General features: G+C 48.1%; 1 long non-coding RNA gene across 1 annotated transcript; it reads right to left on the bottom strand.

Moving 5' to 3' along the window:
- Positions 1 to 5,505: 5,505 nt before the first annotated feature.
- On the bottom strand, positions 5,506 to 18,391 carry LOC144334070 (uncharacterized). Its single transcript, XR_013403468.1, has 3 exons — positions 18,206 to 18,391; positions 11,636 to 12,763; positions 5,506 to 6,495 (listed from the first exon to the last, which is right to left on the bottom strand). It is a non-coding gene; the product is annotated as an uncharacterized LOC144334070 (long non-coding RNA).
- Between the last annotated feature and the right edge of the window lie 2,322 nt (positions 18,392 to 20,713).

The raw sequence follows: 20,713 nt of genomic DNA, 5'->3' as shown, positions 1-20,713 counted from the left end.
CAGGTGGTCAGATTGGGGTTGAAACTAGAACCCAGGAATATGCTGTTGATGTAGTAATCATAAAAGTGACAGGCTGAAAATAAGTGGATAGAAAAATAGGGTACGAGCAGAAAATAAGAGTATTCATATCAGGCAAAGCAGAGTTTAAAAGCACTGTGCAGGAGTAAGATGCTCTTCATCAAACTATAAATACAGTAGTGGAACAAAACAATTAGAAATGTAAGGAAAGGGTCTTCTGTTTCTAGCTATAAGAATAATTTTATCGGAACGCACATCCTGCCAACAATGATAAAAGTTGGGCTTTTTAAAAACTGGCTTTAAACATTTTACAACTAGAGTACTTGAGCCCGGGAGTTCGAGACCATCCTGGGGAATGTGGCAAGACCCTGTCTCTACAAAAAAAATTTTTTTTTAATTAGTCAGGCATGGTTGTGCGTGCCTGTGGTCCCAGCTACTCGGGAGGCTGAAGTGGGAGGATTGCTTGAGCCAGGGAGGTCAAGGCAGCAGTGAGCTGTGATCACGCCACTGCACTCCAGCCTGCATGACAGAGCAAGACCCTGTCACAAAACAAAACAAAAAAAAAAAATCAACACAAACTAGGAACAGAAGGAAACTATGTCAACGTAAAAGCCATACGTAAAAACCCACAGCAAACATTTTACTCATTAGTGAAAGACAAAGATTTTCCTCTAAGAACAAGAACAAGGCAGGGATGCCCTCTTTCACCACTCCTATTCAACAGAGCACTAAGTTCTAGCCAGAGAAATTAAGAAGAAAAAGAAATACAAGGCATTCGATTTGGAAATGAAGAAGTAAAATTATCTCCATTTGCAGGTAATATGATTTGAAAATGTAGAAAGCCCTAAAGTGTCCACACACACACACACACACAAACACTATTAGAACTAATAAATGAATTCAGCAAAGTAGCAGGATATAAAGTCAACACACAAAAATCAGCTGAGTGTGGTGGCCCACACCTCTAATCCCAGCACTTTGGGAAGCTGAGGAAAGAGGATTGCTTGAGCCTGGGAGGTTGAGGCTGCAGTCAGCTATGGTTACGTCACTGCACTCCAGCCTGGGCAATGTTGCAAGACCCTGTTCAAAACACACACGCACACACATCAGTGGTGTTTCTGTATGATACCAACGAAGAATCTAAAAAAGGAAATTATAAAAATAATTCCTTTTACAATAGCATAAAAAGGATGAAATATTTAGGAATTAACCAAAGAAGTGAAAGGTGTGTACAAAAGAAACTACAAGACACTGCTGAAAGAAAGAAAATATTAAAATATGGAAACACATTCCATGTATAGGAATTGGGAGACATAATATTGCTAAAATGTTAATACTACCCAAAGCAATCTACAGATTCAATGTAATCCCTATCCAAATCCCAATGATGTTTTCTTGCAGAAATAGAAAAATCCATTCTAAAATTAATAGGGAATCTCAAGGGACTGTAAACAGCCAAACAATCTTGAAAAAGAACAAAGCTAGAGAATGCCTACTTCCTTATTTCAAAACTTACTACAAAGCTACAGTAGTCAAAACACTACAGTACTGGCATAAAGAGAGACACAGAAACCAATGGAATAGAATAGAAGCCCAGAAACAAACCCTGGCATGGTCAAATGATTTTTTTTTTTTGAGACATATCACTCTGTTGCCCAGGCTGGAGTGCAGTGGGGCGATCTCAGCTCACTGCAACCTCCGCTTCCTGGATTCAAGTGATTCTCCTGCCTCAGCCTCCTGAGTAGCTGGGACTACAGGCGTGCACCAGGACACCTGGCTAATTCTTTCTGTATTTTTAGTAGAGATGGGGTTTTGCCACGTTGACCAGGCTGGTCTCGAACGCCTGACCTCAAGTGATCCACTTGCCTCGGCCTCCCAAAGTGCTGGGATTACAGGCATGAACCACCATGCCCGGCCTATGGTCAAATGATTTTTGACAAGTGTGCCAAGACCATTCAGTGGGGAAAGGACAGTGTTTTCAACAAATAGTACTGGGAAAACTGGATATCCACATGCAAAAGAACAGAATTTGACCCTTATCTAACACTATATACAAAAATCAAAATGGATCTAAGACCTAAAATAAATTCCTAGAAGAAAACATAGGGCAAGAGCTTCACAGCACTGGATGTGGCAGTGATTTCTTGGATACGACACCAAGGGCACAGGTAACACAGGAAATAAACAAATTGGACTTCACGAAAAGTTTTAAATATGGTTCATCAAAAGATACTGTCAATAGGCCAGGTACAGTGGTGTATGCCTGTAACCCCAGCACTTGGGGGGGCCAAAGTGGGAAGATCCCTTGAGTCCAGGAAATGGAGACCAGCCTGTGCAACACCAGGAGACCCGTCTCTACAAATAATGATTTAAAAAAAAATACTGTCAACAGAGTAAGAAGGCAATTCGCAGAGCAGAAAATATTTACAGACCACATGTCTGATAAGTGATTAATATCCAGAATATTTAGAACTCCTAAAACTCAAGAACAAAGAAACAACCTGATTCAAAAATGGGCAAAGAATGTGAATAGACATTTCTCCAAAGATGTTATGCAAATGACAAACACATATAAAGCTGCTCATCACTAATCATTAGAGAAATGCAAATCCAAACTACCACCTCACATCCATTAGGATGGCTACTATAAGCACATGTACACTCACACACATAACTGTTGGCAAGGATGTGGAGAAGTCAGAATCCTTGTGCACTTTGGGAACGTAAACGGTATAGTCGCTGTGGAAAACAGTATGGGGGTTCTTCAAAAAGTTAAAAATAGAATTTCCATATAATGCAACAATTTCACTTCTGCGTATATACACGAAAGAATTAAAAGCAGGGTCTTGAAGGGATATTGGACACTCATGTTCATGCCAGCATTATCCTCAATACCTACAAAGTGGAAATAACTCAAGTACCCATTGACAGAAGAATGATTAAGCAAAACGCCGTGTGCACAGAAAGTGGAATATTAGCCTTAAAAAAGAAGGAAATGGTACAATACGCTACAACATGGATGAAACTTGAGGACATTAGGCTCAGTGAAATAAGCCAGTCACAGAAAGGCAAATACCGCAGGATTCCACTTATTTGAGGTGCCTAGAGTTGTCAAATCCATAGAGACAGAAAATAGAGTGGTGGGTGCCAGGGGCTGGGGGGCTAGTGGATGAGGAGGTAGTGTTTAATGCTTAATGGATATAGAGATGAAGTTTTACGAGTGAAAAGAGTGCTGGAGATGGATGATTGTTGTGGTTATATAACATTATTAGGGGAATTTAATACCATTAAACTGTAACTTTTTTTTTTTTTTGCGATGGAGTTTTGCTCTTTTCGCCCAGGCTGGAGTGCAGTGGAGCAATCTCGGCTCACTGTAACTTCCGCCTCCCAGGTTCAAGCAATTCTCTTGCCTCAGCCTCCCGAGTAGCTGAAATTACAGGCACAAGCCACCACGTTCAGCTAATTGTTGTATTTTTAGTAGAAACAAGGTTTCACCATGTTGTCCAGGCTAGTCTCAAACTCCTGACCTCAGGTGATCTGCCTGCCTTGGCCCCCCAAAGTGTTGAGATTACAGGTGTGAGCCACAGCAACCGAGTGAACTGAAACTTTAAAAAATGGTTAAGATGGTATATTTTATGTTATGTGTATTTTACCACATTTGGAAAACATATTGTACTACAGAGGAGTGAGTGGGTGGCTGAAAGGAGGGCAGAAATAACCGTCACACTTAAAGATCTAAAGGATGGGTGGTTCCATTTAATTCTCCAGTCTGGCCCTGCAGAAGCCAGATGACCCTGAATTTAACTAGAGTTTACAACTGACTGAACCAGATCATGGCCCTGGTGGCGCTGTTGCACCAGACATGGTAACTTTGCTAGAGCAGATAAATATGGCCTCAAATGCACAGTATGTAAGCCTTTGATGAGGCAAAGTTCTCTTCTAGTCCAAATCTTAATGTCATCATGAGCATGGTATCTCATCACATTTGCTGTATTCTACTAGTTAGAAGCAATATTGTGTCCATTCAGGCTGCTAACGAAATACCTTAGCCTGAGTACTTTATACGCAATAGAAATTTATTTCTTGCAGTTCTGGGGCTTGCAGTGAGGTCTAAGATCAAGCTGCCAGCAGATCTGGTGTCTGGTGAGGGCTGGCCCTCTGCTTCCACGATGGAGCCTCGTTCCTGTGTGTTCACGGGGCAGAAGCGGCAGGAGTGCCTTTTGACCTCTTTTATATGGGCACCAATTCCATTTGTGAGGGTGGAGTCCTCATGCCCTAAACACCTTCCAAAGGCCCCCACCTCTTCGTGCTATGGTATTGGCCCACAAGTTTCAACATTTGAATTTTGGAGGATACCAAACATTTAGACCATAGCACACGAGTCCCACCCACAACCAAGAGTGGAGGTTATACAAGGACATGAACACCTGGAAGCAGGGATCGGGGGTTCCCTTAACGTCTGTCTACTACACCTTCTAAAATAAAAGACAGGCTGAGCACTGGGGCTCACACCTGTAATCCCAACACTTTGGCAGGCTGAGGCAGGAGGATTGCTTGAGCCCAGAAATTTGAGACCCCATGCCTACAAAAAATTTAAAAAATCAGCCAGGTGTGGTGATGCACACCTGTCATCCCAGCTACTCGGGGGGCTGAAGCTGGATCGCTTGAGCCCAGGGATTCCAGGCTGCACTGAGCTGTGATGGCACAACTGCACTCCAGCCTCGGCAACAGAGCAAGACCCTGTCTCTAAAAAAATAGAATAAAGTTCGGGCGTGGTGGCTCACGCCTGTAATCCTAGCACGTTGGGAGGCTGAGACAGGTGGATCACGAGGTCAGGAGATCGAGACCATCCTGGCTAACATGGTGAAACCCCGTCTCTATCAAAAATACAAAAAATTAGCTGGGCATGGTGGCGGGTGCCTGTAGTCCCAGCTACTCGGGAGGCTGAGGCAGGAGAATGGCATGAACCCGGGAGGCGGAGCTTGCAGTGAGCCGAGATGGCACCACTGCACTCCAGCCTGGGCAACAGAGCGAAACTCCGTCTCAAAAAAAAAAAAAAAAAAAAAAGAATAAAAAGGCAAATTGCTAGGCCAGGTGTGGTGGCTCACGCCTATAATCCCACTACTTTGGGAGGCCAAGGCAGATGGATCACCCGAGGCCAGGAGTTCAAGACCAGCTTGGCCAACATGGCAAAACCCCATCTCTACTAAAAATAAAAAAATAAGAAGAAGAAGAAAAAAGGAGGTTGGCATGGTGGCATGTGCCTGTAATCCCAGATTCTCAGGAGGCTGAGGCAGGAAAATTGCTTGAACCTGGGAAGTGGAGGTTGCAGTGAGCCAACATTGCACCATTGCACTCCAGCCTGGGTGACAGAGCAAGACTGTCTCAATTGCTGCATCTTGAGTCTCCTATTGTTGACGCTGTTGTGAGACCTCGGTTCTCATCTTCTTAGTTTAAAATAATTTAAACAAGAGACACACAGCAGAGGAGAGGTAACATAGAATAATTTATTACAAAAGAAAAAGAATACTCTGAAAGCTAGATGCAGAATAGAGAGTACACCCCGAGAGAGAGAATTCAGGGTGGGCTGCTTGTGAGGATGAGACAGCACAGACTGGGACTAGGTGTGAGAAACAAACTTGCCTGTTTAAACCCAAAGAACAGGACTCAGAGATCCAGAGGGCAGTGAAAGTGAGACTCTTAATGATGGTCTTACAGTGTCGGGTGTCTGATGGGCAGGCACACCCAGCACAGTTTCAACAAGCCATTTGTCCCCTAGTGCTCAGGTCTCTCCCCCGTTTCCTCATAGGCTGAGTACTATGGGGTCACAGTCTTCCCAGACGCCGCCTATCAGTTGTTGGGTTGGGGCTGTAGGTGTTTTATTTTTGGGGGTTATCCTGCTGCATCTTGTTGCAGCCCACAATGCATTGCAATCCTAGTTAGCTCAGGGGCTTTTCAAGTATTTGACTTACGACCTAAGTAGCTGGGCAGGCTGATAAGATGAGACAAAGCAAGCTATTTTGCAGGCTAGTAAACTTTTTATCTTAGACTAAACTTCTTTGGTTTGGGTGAGGGCAACTAAGAGTGGGGTGGTAGAGGGAGGAAGGGGGAGGCCGACAAGCGGGCATCGGCTATCCAAGCAGGGGCTAATATATCCTGTTTCTTCTGTAGTTTGCGGACCAAAGCCAATTTAAGGTGCTTTGCCTTTGAAATGAACCACCGTAGACATTGTTTCCTTCACTAGAGAGACTCCCTTTATGGCCGCCTTATGTGATTATTCATAAGCGGGTGAGAAGAGGTGTTATGAGGCAGCATGTTCTGGCTGGTCCCCCAGCGTGCATGCACAGTAGCTGTACACAATTGTTCCTACATCACGTCTCATTAACATCTTAAATCTCCACCCAAGGTTGTGTTTGTTGTCGTTGTTGTTGTTTTTTCGGTGTTTTTTTAAGACAGAGTCTTTCTCTGTTGCCCAGGCTGGAGTACAGTGGCGCCATCTCAGCTCACTGCAACCACTGTCTCCCGGGTTCAGGTGATTCTCCTGCCTCAGCCTCCCGAGTAGCTGAGATTACAGGCACCTGCCGCCACACCTGGCTAATTTTTGTATGTTTAGTAGAGAAAGGGTTTCACCATGTTGGGCAGGCTGATCATGAATTCCTGCCCTCAGGTGATCCGCCCACCTTGGCCTCCCAAAGTACTGGGATTACAGGCGTGAGCCACTGTGCCCGGCCTGTTTTTTTTTTTTTTTTTTTTTTTTACCATTTTAAGGAGCAAAGGGTCAGTTTGAGGACAGGTCAAATCAAAGTGCACATGTTCTCTACAAGGGAAATTTTCTACTGCAGATAGCTTTGCTTGGATGAGCTCAATTACAAGGCAAATGATGAGGCTTGTTGTGTTGATTATACGGTCACCATGGTGGCTGTGTCCCGAGAACACGGTCACTTCCTTGACGACCTATCCTGCCTCACAATCACGAAGAAGGAAGCACCCAGTGTGCCTCTCTGGGTGTTGGAGGCAGCGCATTCCACGCCCAGACATACTGTGCCTGCTCGTGGGGTGACATGGAGGGCTGGCAGCTCTAAGTGGAGCCCCGAGCAGGAAACGGCTCTGCAGCCTGGGGCGCAGACAGCCCTGCTGCTCGAGCCATGTGATTTCACAGACAACACCATGTTGGAGGAGCCCATGGTGGAAAAGGTGCCGTGTGAATTTTATGGCAAGCCCAGTGGATGAAGCACCAGGCAGTCCCTTAAGGTTCTGGAGCAAAGCCATGGCATCAGTATTGGAGAACTACACGGCCTTTGACAGACAGCTCTTGGAGTGCTACTTGGGCCCTGGTAGAGACCGAATGCTGGACCAGGGCACATCGAGTGCTACCATGTCCAGAACCTGTGATGAGCTGAGTTCTGTTGCATCCACCAAGTCATCAAGTTGTGTGGGAGCAGCCACACAGAAATGGCACATCCAGGACCAGGCTCAAGAAGGACTGAAGGCCCATCTGCCATCATGGTCACACAGGTGCCACTGTCTCAGCTCACACCTAGGCCCTTAAGGGGGGTCCCACCAACCAGCTAAAGCTTGCTTTGACAGATGGGTTAGGCTGGTATATAGGGTCCCACCAAAATGACTGGCAACTGCATGACAGCTTCATTAAGGATGGCCTTCAAAGGTGTGGAAAGTAAAAAAGTTCCTCTTCCAAGTTTCCCTTCTTATTTATTTATTTATTTATTTATTTATTTATTTAGAGACAGAGTCTCACTCTGTCACCCAGGCTGGAGTGCAGTGGCATGATCTCAGCTCACTGCAAGCTCCACCTCCTGGGTTCACGCCATTCTCCTGCCTCAGCCTCCTGAGTAGCTGGGACTACAGGCACCTGCCACCACGGTTGGCTAATTTTTTGTACTTTCAGTAGAGACGGAATTTTGCCATATTAGCCAGGATGGTCTCGATCTCTCGACCTTGTGATCCACCTGCCTTGGCCTCCCAAAGTGCTGGGATTACAGGTGTGAGCCACTGCACCCGACCAGTTTCCCTTCTTATTAAGGAATAAATCATAAATGTTAGAAATAGTAGTTTCTTTTAAAAACTAACTTCCTTCAAGCCTCCTTGCTTTTATACTAATAACTCTTTGTTAAGCCCTATCCTATGTAGCTGTGAGATACAAAGGAATGATACATTCTAGGTCCTTGTACTTTAACCAAGATATTTGTTCTAGACAAGCTCAAGCATGTCCCAGCTTGCAGCCTATGCCCCTTCCTTATTTGGAAATGTTATTACTTTTCTAAGTTCTTTCGCAAGCAACTTCCTCTTTTCCTTTTGATCTCCATTGCCTTTACCTATTAGGAAAGTTTTAAGTTGTTAGCCAGTCAGGTTTAGCTTAGAATGTGAGGTCCAGCTCTAACCAATGGAGACAGGACACAGCAGTAAGGGCCTAATGCGTAAGGGATAAATATTCTTGCCTTTCTTTATTCGGTGTGCTCTCATGGCAAGATTGCTGATGAGCAGCACCCTTTCTGCAGAAAGTATAATTGCCTTGCTGAGAAAACTTTTTGTCTGAATGCTAATTTTTCCTTGCAGTACCAAGGAACAAGCATTTTGTTTACAACAAAAGGCAATGGCAGGGAAGTCCTGGCAGAGAAGTCCTCCCGTGGCTGGAGCTCACAGGGTGCACCTGGGAAGTAAATACTTTGCAGGAGAAGCAGCCTGAGGTTAGAATAGGTAGACTCATGGAAGGTGCTGAGTGGCCTGGCTGGCTGGTCTGGGACCTAGAGGGAGAAAGATGGAATTGATCAGGGAGAGGAATGTTTCGGGTGGACGAGTGTAATGGGCACGTGGGAGTGAACACATGTGAAGGTCTTTGGACCACACAGTGCTGCCCAAGCATCTTCCATGGAAGAAGCACTGAACCTCAAGATCACTCAACCCGCTGATGGGAGCCAGCCTTAGTGGCCACACAAACCCAACAAAGACAGGCACATGGACAGAGCAGCCACAGCCGAGCCAGAGGACAGGCATGAGGTCAACAGTGTGGACTGCAACCTCCCGAAGCCATCTAGCTCCTTCTCTATCTGAACGTCCAACCTGCCAGCAAAGGAGACCAGCATCCCACTGCCAATGTGGCCCAGGTCCTCAGGAGACAAACCAGCCACTTGACAGCAAGTGGACCCACTGGGACTCTTTCATTCTGGAAAGGTCAGTGGTTTGCACAAAAATAGACACCTCTTCTAGGTAGGAGTTTGACTTTCCTGCCTCCAAGGCCTCAGTTGGCATCACTGTCCAAGCGCTTAAGGAATGCCCAATTCACTGGTGTAGAAGGGCTCACAACATCACTTCTGATCAGGAAGGCCACTTTGCAGTGAAGGAGATGTGGGAAAGGGTCTGTGTCCCTAGGATCTACTCATTGCCTCTCATCGTTCAGAAGCTGCTGGACTGGCTGGGCATTGGCATTGGCCTCCCACATGGACAACTGAAGCAAAGCTCTGTAACGACAGGCCCCGTCTTCCCGGATGCTGCAGGCACATTGAATCAGAGGCCTTCATATTGTACTGTGTACTCAGCAGAAAGTGCACGTGGGTCTGGGAGCTGAGGGGTGGGAGCAAGGGTGGCCCACTCAGCATCATTTCTGGTCACCCCTGTTTCTGTTTTCCAACCCCACACTCTTGGCTCTGCAGGGTTAGGGGTTCTGGTTCCAAAGGGAGTGTTTGCTGGCCAGGGGACAGAACTACAAGCCGTAGCTTCCACTGGGGCACTGTGGGCTCCTTTTGGCCCAGCCAGGAAGTTGTAAGAGGAGCCACTGTCTTAGTGGGGATGCTTGGCCCTGAGCAGCAGGGGGACGTGGGGGCTGCTGTCACCTGAGAGCAGGTGGCAGAGAGGAATATACGTGGGACTCAGATACCCGATGTGGGCAGGCGCTTCTTGGTACCCCCTCTTCCCATTATGACCAGAAATGGATCCGAATAGCATCTCTGACCCCAAAAGGGCATGGTTAGCAGAGGCTCACAGTCCTCAGGAACGAGGGCTTGGGTCCAGCCACCAGATGTACCTGATGCCAACAGGAGACAGCTGAGCGCCAGGGCAATGTAGAACAGAAAGCAGAGGAGGGGATGAGAGGGACCGCCGTGTTCCCAGATGACCTCAGTTGGCGATGGGGCTGCCATTTTTCCCATTAATTTCCCTCTTCTAAGTACACAGAGACAGGGGCCCTGGAGGGGAGGCTTCCCACGCGTGTGGGAAAGTGGATCCAGCCAGTGCAAGGGTGGACAGTGGCAGGCCCAGGGCAGAATCAGAGCTCCTTAGAGAGAGATGCTCTGCCCAGCAGCTGCCCGGCATGTGGTCAGGGGCAGCCTCCAGCTGCCAGCTCCCCTGCAGTTTGCCTTCCCAGCTCAGCGTGGCCAAGGATTGAGCAACGCAGCAGGACCAAGGTCACTGTCTTATGGGGTGCTGCCCCCAAGTGCTAAGCCCAGCCATCTCAGGCCAGCATGGGGCTGTTCTGCCGGCCAGCCTTTGTCCTGCGCTCCTGGCTGGGCAGGGAGCCTTTCTCGGATCTGAGTTGTGGAGTGCAGCTCCCCTGTGTGACTCTTCTCCCCAGTGAAGCTTTGCACTGCTGACACCATCTGCGAATTTCCACGGCACATCAAAGACGGCAAAAAATGAGGGGAAGGGGGACAAAGAACACAGAGACAGTGGGTGGCAGGTCCAGATCCACATCTGTGTAACTGAATTCACTTCATTAGATGTAAATGGAGGCCGGGCATGGTGGCTCACACCTGTCATCCCGGCACTTTGGGAGGCTGAGTCAGGCAGATCACCTGAGGTCAGGAGTTCAAGACCAGCCTGGCCAACGTGGCAAAACCCTGTCTCTACTAAAAACACAAAATTAGCCAGGCATGGTGGCAGGGGCACCTGTAATCCCAGATACTCAGGAGGCTAAGACAGGAGAATCGCTTGAACCCAGGAGGCAGAGGTTGCAGTGAGCCCATATTGCACCACTGCACTTCAGCCTGGGTGACAGAGTGAGACTCCATCTCAAAATATATACATGGACAAAATGCTCCAATTAAAAACAAATATTGTAACATTGACTAAAATATTATATTTGATCGTATGCTACTTATAAGAGGCATGCACGTATAAAGTCATAGAAGGGCTGAAGGGGACTAAAATGAGAGGCCATGACAATGCTGAATGAGGAGAGCTGATGTGGTGTTATTAGCTGTTCACACCAAAGGCGGCTGCAAGGGAAGAAGAACTAATGGAGTGAAATATACACATTTCATCACTATGAGAGGGCCAGTCCACCCGGACCATGTAACAGTTCTAAGTCTGTACACACCCAATAAACCTGGTCTTAAAACACAAAGCAAAATCTTACAGATTTAAAAGGAGTGGGAAATTAGGATGTGGACATCTGGGTGAGGGCCATTATCCTGCCCACGACCTATGGGTTAGTTTTATCGGATGTAAATCATACCACAGCCAGGCACGGTGGCTCATGCCTGTAGTCCCAGCTACTTGGGAGGCTGAGGTGGGAGGATCGCTTGTGCCCAGGAGTCGGAGGCTGCAGTGAGCCGTGATCACACTGCTGCACTCCAGCCTGGGCAACAGAGCAAGACCCTGACACTAAAAATAAATAAATGATAAATAAATAAAATCATCCCACAGTCAAATCGATCTTTTGTTTTTCAAAGTGACCGAAATCATCTTGGAAATGTAAAAACACTCCTTGATAATCTTTGCCATGAAATGAAAGCTACCAACGTTCTCGGGAGCATTGAGAAGAGGCACACTCCTTCCCAAAGTATACAGCACACGGCAGAGGGGGGCCCAGAGGACGTGGCTCACCTCGGTGCCTGTCTCGTCCTAGAACGTTGTTTGTTGCTGTTTTTAAAGTAACTGGTCTTCATTTTACGAAATTGGAAAAAGAACCACAAACTATACCAAAAGAAACTCAGAAAAAAAGATAAAAAGGTACAAAGATAAAAAGCTGGAAATGCGGAAAGGATAAAGCAAGACATTGTAGAATGGCTTTAAAAGCTGCAGGCCAGTGTTTGAGGCCGTATGCGCCCCAGTGCACGGCAGCATTGTTGATCGGGTGAAAAACCCAACAAACCATGAAACAAGAATACCCACGGCCGGGGGCGCTGGATGCCATGGAGTTTTATGCAGCTTTTAAAAAGAATGATTTGAACGTCTGGTTAAGGTGGCGCTGTGCATTCACACTTCGGCTTGTCGTCTCCGCAGACAAGATAAACTCAGCACATTCGACGCGGGCCAGAGGAATGATCCATGGCCTTGACAAAGAGAAAACTAAGAATACATTGCTGGGCTTAAACGGAAGGAAAATATCTCCCAGGACCAGATGTGGAGTAGACGGGAAGTGGAGAGAAGCTGAAGCCCAGGCCCAGCACCAGGCTCAGGGCCCAGGCGCTGCGGGGGTCCCAGCCATTAACAGAGCTTCATGCAGGTGGGCAGCTGGAGCCAGGGGGGCTCACTCTCTTGTGAAACGAGCAGAAAATAGGCCAGATTCTGCTGGGGGCTGCAGGTTTTACAGAGCAGCTGGTCTCCCGAGGCAAAAAAACACATACTTTGTGGAGGCCAGGAACTGGACCAGCCTGCTGGGGCTTGGTAACTCCATCCATAACATCCTCAGGGTCTCCACAAGGCAGACACAGTGCAGTACCATAGGAGATGGCCGGGACAAAGAACCAGGAGCTGGCGGGGTGAGGCGGTGGGTGGGGGGCGGGCAATCCTGAAACAATGAGAAGAGCGTAGAGAAGAGAAAGAAAAGTCATACCAGCTCAGAAGAGCTTGCAAACTGACGTTCAAAACCACGCCCAGAATTCTAATGTTCACAAAGTCATCCAGTTAATATAGAATCCACTGCAGATGAAATTAATTTTGTAGAATAGTCTGATAAAGACTAAAATAAATGTGCTTGGGAGGCTCAAGGAGAGAAATGAAGAAACCTAGAACTGAGGATACCGTTCCCGAAGAAGGAAGGAAGGAAGGAAGGAAAGAAGGAAGGAAGGAAGGAAGGAAGGAAGGAAGGGAGGGAGGGAGGGAGGGAAGGAGCGGGAGGAAGGAAGGAAGGGAGGGAGAAGGAAGGAAGGAAGGAACGTAGGGAGGGAGGGAGAAGGAGGGAAGGGAGGGAGAAGGGAAGAAAGGAAGGAGGTCAGAAAGGAAGATAGGAAGGAGGGAGAGAGGGAAGGACAGGAGGGGGGAAGGGAGGAAGAAAGGAAGGAGGGAGGAAGGAAGGAAGGAAGGGAGGAAGGGAGGGAGGGAGGAAAGAAGGAAAACAAAAAGCTTAAAAAGAACCAATTAGAAATCTTGACAATAAAAAAATGGTCATTGAAATAAAAAACGCGCCTCAATAGACAGGCTAAACTCTACGCTAGACATAGGTAGAGAGCCGATGGATTGGAAGCCAGTGTTGAGAAATTCAGCCAGAACCTTGCATAAAGAGAAAAAAGTTCTGAGAGGAGGGAAGGGCTGCTACGCAGTCTGAGGAGAGATCCAGAAGATCATGGAGAAGCCATATTTGAAAACATATTAGCCCTGAATTTTGCAGAATTAGGGAAAGGCATGACTCCTCAGCTTGAAGCTGAGGTTTGAATACAAAGTAGGATAAAGGATAGTCTCTTAACCCTTGCCCAGTTGTCACTGGATATCAGAGACAAAAATGCCATTTTCCAGAAAGTGTGTAAAACGTGGTCTCAAAGAAAGAACAAGTGAGCAAAGGGCACGTCCCCCGGAAGATTCTATGATGGTGTGAGCCTGGGGTGAGCACAGAACACAGGGCAGGTTGTTCGTTTGGGTTCCTAGGGAAGGACGGCGGGGCTGGAGGGGACCCAAAACAAAGCCCAGAACCCGCCCAACCACGTGAAATCATGAAATGCGGGCCGGCCGCGGCGGCTCACACCTGGAATCCCAGCACTTTGGACGGCCAGGGCGGGCAGATCATGAGGTCAGGAGTTCGAGACCAGCCTGACCAACATGGTGAAACACGATCTCTACTAAAAACACAAAAATTAGCCAGGTGTGGCGGCGGGCGCCTGTAATCCCAGCTACTTGAGAGGCTGAGGCAGCAGAATCGCTTGAACCCGGGAGGCAGAGGTTGCAGTGAGCCGAGATCGCGCCACTGCACTCCAGCCTGGGTGACAGAGTGAGACTCTGTCTCAAAAAAAAAAAAAAAGAAAAAAGTATAGTTATGACTGGGCATAGGTGGCTCATGCCTGTAATCTCAGCACTTTGGGAAGCTGAGGCGGGTGGATCACTTGAGGTCAGGAGTTCAAGACCAGCCTGGCCAACATGGCAAAACCCCATCTCTACTAAAAATACAAAAAATTAGCCTGTAGTCCCAGCTACTCAGGAGGCTGAAGCAGGAGAATTGCTTGAACTCTAGGAGGTGAAGGTTGCAGTGAGCTGAGATTGGACCACTGCATTCCAGCCTGGGACACAGAGCAAGACTCTGTCTCAAAAAAAAAAAAAAAAAAAAAAAGTGTAGTTACTGAAACATCAAGTATCAGCACACTTTCTTTAGCAGCTGGCAAAGAATTCTCCCAGCTTTTGCTTATCTGAAAAGGTCTTTCTTTGGCTTTCATTTTTGTAGAACAGTTTCACTGGAAATAATCATGATGACAGCTTTCATTTTTTTCCAGCACTTTGCACATGCTGTTCATCTTCCTCCAGGCACATATTGTTGTTCCCGTGTATATAATGTATTGTTTTTCGGCCAGGCGCGGTGGCTCACACCTGTAATCCCAGCACTTTGGGAGGCTGAGACAGGCGGATCACGAGGTCAGGAGATCGAGACCATCCTGGCTAACATGGTGAAACCCCGTCTCTACTAAAAAATACAAAAAAACTAGCCGGGGGTGGTGACAGGTGCCTGTAGTCCCAACTACTCAAGAGGCTGAGGCAGGAGAATGGCATAAACCTGGGAGGCGAAGCTTGCACTGCACTCCAGCCTGGGCAACAGAGCGAGACTCAGTCTCAAGGAAAAAATAAAATATATATATATTTTATATATATATAAACTATATATATATATATTATATATATATAGTTTTTATTCTTTTGCAGTTTTCAAACTTTTCTGTTTGGTGTTGGGTTTTAGTAGCTTGTCTACAACATGTCAAGGTTTTTGTCTGCTTACTTTATCTGACTTGCGGTTCATTGAGCTTCCTGAGTCTTCATGTTAATGTTTTAAATCAAATCTGGGAAACTTTCAGCCATTATTTCCTCAAATATATAATTTTTTCCTCTCTTTTCTTCTCTCCTCTCCCTCTGTGATTCCAATTACATGCATTTTGGACTGCTTGATAGAGTCTTGTGGGTCTCTCAGGATATATTTCTTTTTCTTAGTGAAAAATGAAGTCTTTTTTCTCTATGTTCTTTACATTAAACAAATTTTATTGACCTATCTTCAAGGTCATGGATTTTTCCTCCTACTGTCTCCAATAAGCTATTGAGTCTATCCAGTGAAATTTTCATCTATGTTGTTTGAATTTTCAGCTTGAAGAATTTCCATTTGATTCTTTTTTGTAGCTTCCATTTCTCTGTTGAGATTCTACTCTGTTTACTCATTAAGACTATATTTTACTTTAATTATCTGATCATATTTATAATAGCAGCTTTAAAGTCTTTGTCTATGAAATCTAACCTTTGGGTCCATTCAGAGTCCATTTCTATTCACTGCCTTTTTCCTAAATATGGATTATACATTCTTGTTTCTTTGTATGTCTAGTTATTTTTTGTTGGTAACTGGACATTGTAGATAGTATTTTGTAGCAACTTTGGATTCTGTCATGTTCTTCTGAAGATTGTTGGGGTTTGTTACAGTAGGTTTTGTTCCAGTAGGTTTTGTTCCAGTTAACTTGCCTGATTTGAAACTGTAGAGTCTGCCTCCTCCATAGTATATAGTGACTGATGTCTCTGCTCAGCTTTTCAACTTCCAGCTGTAGTCTTTGTAGCCAGACTTTGCACCCGTATGCTCAACATTTAGCCAAGGATTTGAGCAGAGTTCATGTTCAGATTTGGCAGCTCATCCTCTCTGTAGTTCCCTTGCTTTGGGGGTTCACCCTTAATTTTCCAGCTGCTCAGCCAGCCCTACACTTTGTCTTCTGACACCTCAAACCAATAAGGATTCAACTTTCTGCCAACCATGCTGTGCATGATTTGGGGAATAATGCACTCAAAGGAGCAGAAAACTCACGAACATCACCTAGTCCTCTTATATCTTTCAGGGTAGACTCCTGTCTCATATCTGCCTCATTTTTCCCCAAGCTTCCTCAAGTCTCTGATACGTGTTTGTAGTTTAATGGTCATCCAAGAATTGGGGCAGAGTTTAGACTCAGATTTTGGGTCTCATCCCTTCTACAGCTCTCTTGTTTCAGGATTTCTTCCCTACATTTCCAGCTCCTCTGCCAGCCTTGTCCTGTGTACTCTCCCACCTTGAGCTTGGAAGACTGTGGCTTGCCATGGCCATGGCTGTGGGGTTAGAAGCATGCTGAGGCAAAGGGCTGGCCTTTAATCGCCTATATTAGTCCATCACTGGCTGTAATTTCCATCGGCTGAGGGCACTTCTCTATTGAGGGGGAAGCAGCGAGAGGTTAACAGCCAATGTTCACAGCAGCTGGGGGCTAGGGTATACTAACCTGGTACAGGAGATTTGGGCAGGTACCGACAGTAGTGAGAGAGTCCATTCCAACTCTGCCTTGGGGATAAGTTGGGGCCAATTGCCCTGAAACTATATTCCTCCAAAGAATCTCTGCTATGTGCCCCGCCCCTGTGACCCTCCTTTCTGCTTGCCTCCTGACATATTCTTTTTTTTTTTTTTTGGAGACAGTGTCTTGCTCTGTCACCCAGGCTGGAGTGCAGTGGCCCCATCTTGGCTCACTTCAGCCCCCGCCTCCTGAGTTCAAGTGATTCTCATGCCTCAGCCTCTCAGGTAGCCGGGATTACAGGTGTGCACCACCATGCCTGGCTAATTTTGTGTATTCAGTACAGATGGGATTTCGCCATGTTGGCCAGGCTGGTCTCGAACTCCTGATCTCAAGTGATCCCCCCACCTTAGCCTCCCAAAGTGCTGGGATGACAGGTGTGAGCCACTGCACTCAGCTTTTGCTTCCTTTTAAAAAGTATTTTGGATTTTAGGGTATTTCTTTTTCTATCGTGGTATTTCTCCAGTGGATCCCCCCTCTGAATTCTGACCCCAGTTCTTCCATGACATTAGCGTTTATCCCTGTTGATAAACTGCCAAATCTTTTAAAACTCAGCCCACCTGAAATGTTCTACACCCACACTGTGTTCTCACCTTTGAAAAGAGCACCTGACTACTGAATGCCAGGAAAAAGCATATCCTTTTGAGAGAAATGCATATAGCCAAGGATGGAAATCCTGAAAGCAGATGTAAAATCTCCTCCATGTAGAAAATCATAGGCACCAGCGATGCTATTAGATGTGTATGACTAATTGAGGTTAATGCTTGCTGCTGTCAATTAGCCTCATTAGCACAAGCAATCTGAGCACAGGACATTACTTTAATTACCACAATCAGTTTGTTCACTTGTGGAGAGGGTGCATTTGCAAAAACGTTGCGCTATTTGGAAATTAATCCTAACCTCCTGCATTGTTAAAAATTCAGGCATAGAGGGGAGGAAAAAAACTATAAGCAAGCAGATACAAAAATAAAGGTGATGAACGTTACACAGTCAGTTTTACTATTATTTTTCTACTATTTTATTTTCTCTGCTAAAGCGGACTAGGGCCATTGTAAGCTTTCTTTTCTGAAATCTATGCGTGGGAGGCAAAATGACTGGCATTAGAGTTCAGCCGCGACATTAAGCCCATTAAGGGAGGCAATGCAGAAAAACCTTCAAATCTGAGCTGTTATTCAACTCACCCCGGGCCGGGGAGGGGCCAGTGAGGACAGCCCCACCCCACCGGACCCTTCAAGCTTCTCGCTGTGTCCCTGCGAGGACAGTTTCACTCCCACCGGACCCTCCAAGCCTCTTGCCCACGGCTGTGTCCTGGCCGCTGCTTCCTGCCTGGGCCCTGGAGTGCTCTGAGTTCCCCTCCCAAAATCCCAGCCACCGGCGCCCTATTTGGGGTCTCTGACGGAGACCTGAGCTTGCTGCGTCCTCCCAGCCTGCAGGGAGCAGCACCCCCCACGGTAGCTCCCCTTTCCCACCTGCGCTGTTGGATGCTGGGTTTCCGTCCGGGTCCTTCAGGCGCCCTGGGACCCCCTTCCCCTCCCCGACCTGGGCGTGTCATGGCCTCCTTAGGGCCCTGGATGGCAGCTCTGCTCCCTTGCGCCATATCGGCCATCCGCGGCGGGCTCCTGCCATCCGGATTCTCCCTTTCCTGCCGGAACCTCTCTTCTTGGAAGTGGCCTAGAAGCAGGGGTGGTCGTTCCACTGGCTCCTACTGCACACCGGGTCCTGGGGACATCGTGGCCCTGGGGACATCATGGTCCCTGCTGCCACGGAGCTGATGCTCTAGAGGAGCCGGACACAAAAGGCAAAATGAAAGCACGCGAGCTTCATCAGCCAGACCACAGGCTTAAAAGAGCGTTGGTGCCACAACTAAAATTCAATGGAGGGCGGGCGTGGTGGCTCACGCCTGTAATCCCAGCACTTTGGGAGTCCGAGGTGGGTGGATCACCTGAGGTCAGGAGTTCGAGACCAGCCTGGCCAATGATGAAACACCATCTCTACTAAAAATACAAAAAAAAAAAAAAAAAAAAAATTAGCTGTATGTGGTGGCACACGCCTGTAATCCCAGCTACTGGGGAGGCTGAGGCAGGGAGAATTGCTTGAACCCGGGAGGTGGAGGTTGCAGTGAGCCAAGATTGTGCCACTGCACTCCAGCCTGGGCGACAAAGCGAGACTCCATCTAAAAAAACAAATCAATGGAGCTGTAGTTCACAGGGACCCACTCGATGAATTTCTTGGCATGTGCATCCCTGCAGAGCCACTCCCAGAGCATCAAGTGTCCTGAAGTCCCCACTCTGCTCCTTCCCTGTCCCCTCCCGAAGGCAGCCCAGCCAAGGGCAAGGCTTGGTGGCTCCCGGGCTCCCCGTGCTCTGAGCTGGTGCAATCTGCGTGGGGTGGTGGGTGGTGGGTGGTGGGTGGTGGGTGGTTGGAGCGCCGCCGTCTTTGTTGCTCTGCAGTGTTCCATCCACCAAGTGAGCACAGTGTATTTTTCCATTCTGGTGTGAACAGTGACCTGAGTTTCAGAAACAAAAAATGTTCATCTAAACAGTACTTTTAGGTGGCCACTGGACTCTCCGGACCCCAGGTCACAGCCAGCGCCCATCCTTACCCAGTGCCGTCTCCGGCCGGCTCCCTCCCACCTTGGCCCCTGACCTGTCCTGGGCCCCTGAGAGCAGCTCCTGGCCATGCCATCTCCCACGGTGTCCCCAGGCTGGCACTGGCCCCCAGGCCTGTCCGCTGTGGGCTGGCTGCCAGAGCCTCCCCAGGGGTTCTCATGGCAGTGACTTCTGGCTCCCAGCAGCTGCCGGGGCCTGGCCAGCAGGGGAAGTAGAGGTAGGAGCTGCCTCTCCACAGGAAGGGCCTTTGAAAGGGAAATTCCTGACCCACAAAGGGGGCCCCTGGCTTCTTGTAGGACCTACCTGTCCCGGTGGGGCCCCAGTTGAATGGCCACCTCTCCTGGACCAGGGCTCCCACCGGGCCAGCCAAGCCTGGGCCTTATGCTGGGAGGCAAAATGACTCGCATTAGAGTTTAGCTGGACAGGAAGCCGGGAGGACACGAAGCCCCCAGTGTCCCTAGCTTAGCAGGCAGGGACCACAGAGGGAGGGAGGGAGGCGGGGAGGGCTGTGAGCAACTTCTGTGGGCAGACGCACTCCTCCCTCGCATTTGTCCTGCAAGGTGACATTTTAAGGCCCAGACACAATTCAGTTTTTATCGAGCAAGTTGTCAACATGCTAGACAGGAGTTGTGTAGTCTCCTGCCACTGTTCCTACCCGGGGACACAGAGTCCCAGAACAATATACTGTGTTCTCTCCGCATCCTCGCACCAGGAAACAACCTGTGGGGGAGTCGGCTCTGAAAACCAGGGCTGCACAGCGTGCCCAAGTGTTTCTGCAGGTGGACACTCTGCTGCCTGGGGGGGCCGTGCCAGGGCCGGGAGGACCCTCACATTAGACAGGAACTCTGCGGTCAGTGCCCCGCCAGCTGGGCTCCTCGGGACAGCGGCCCGGGACACGGCAGGAGCCCAGGTCAGCAGGGGCCTCTGTCCTGACCTGGCTGTGCCCTCTGACCTGACCTAAGTTGTCTCCCACAATGTGGGGGCGGTTAAAACTGACCCCCTCCAGGGAGATAGTCCCCAGGCCCCCCTCATCTCCCCAAAGGAGGTGGGAGGTGGTTCAAGGCTTGTTGGTCACTGGGAGGATGTAGGAGTTGGGCCCCATTGAGAATCCCTGTGTTAGAGGATGAGAGGCAGGCCAGTGGACGTGCTTTCAAAGGCACAGTGTCCTAGCCTAAAGGGGTGCACAGAAGCCCAATGGGTTCTGCCAACCAGGCTGAGCCACACCTCTGAGACCATCAGTAGCTCCCACTGGCCAGCAGCTCAACCGGTAAAGGCCAACACCACAGCTCTTCCTACTCCAACCTGGACCTCTGGGTTCACCTCCACTCAGCAGGAAGCACCCAGAAATGTGCCAGGATCAAGTCAGGT

The sequence above is a fragment of the Macaca mulatta genome, chromosome 14, assembly GCF_049350105.2.
Source record: "Macaca mulatta isolate MMU2019108-1 chromosome 14, T2T-MMU8v2.0, whole genome shotgun sequence".
NCBI lineage: Eukaryota > Metazoa > Chordata > Mammalia > Primates > Cercopithecidae > Macaca > Macaca mulatta.
This window is presented reverse-complemented; position numbering and strand designations above follow the sequence as displayed.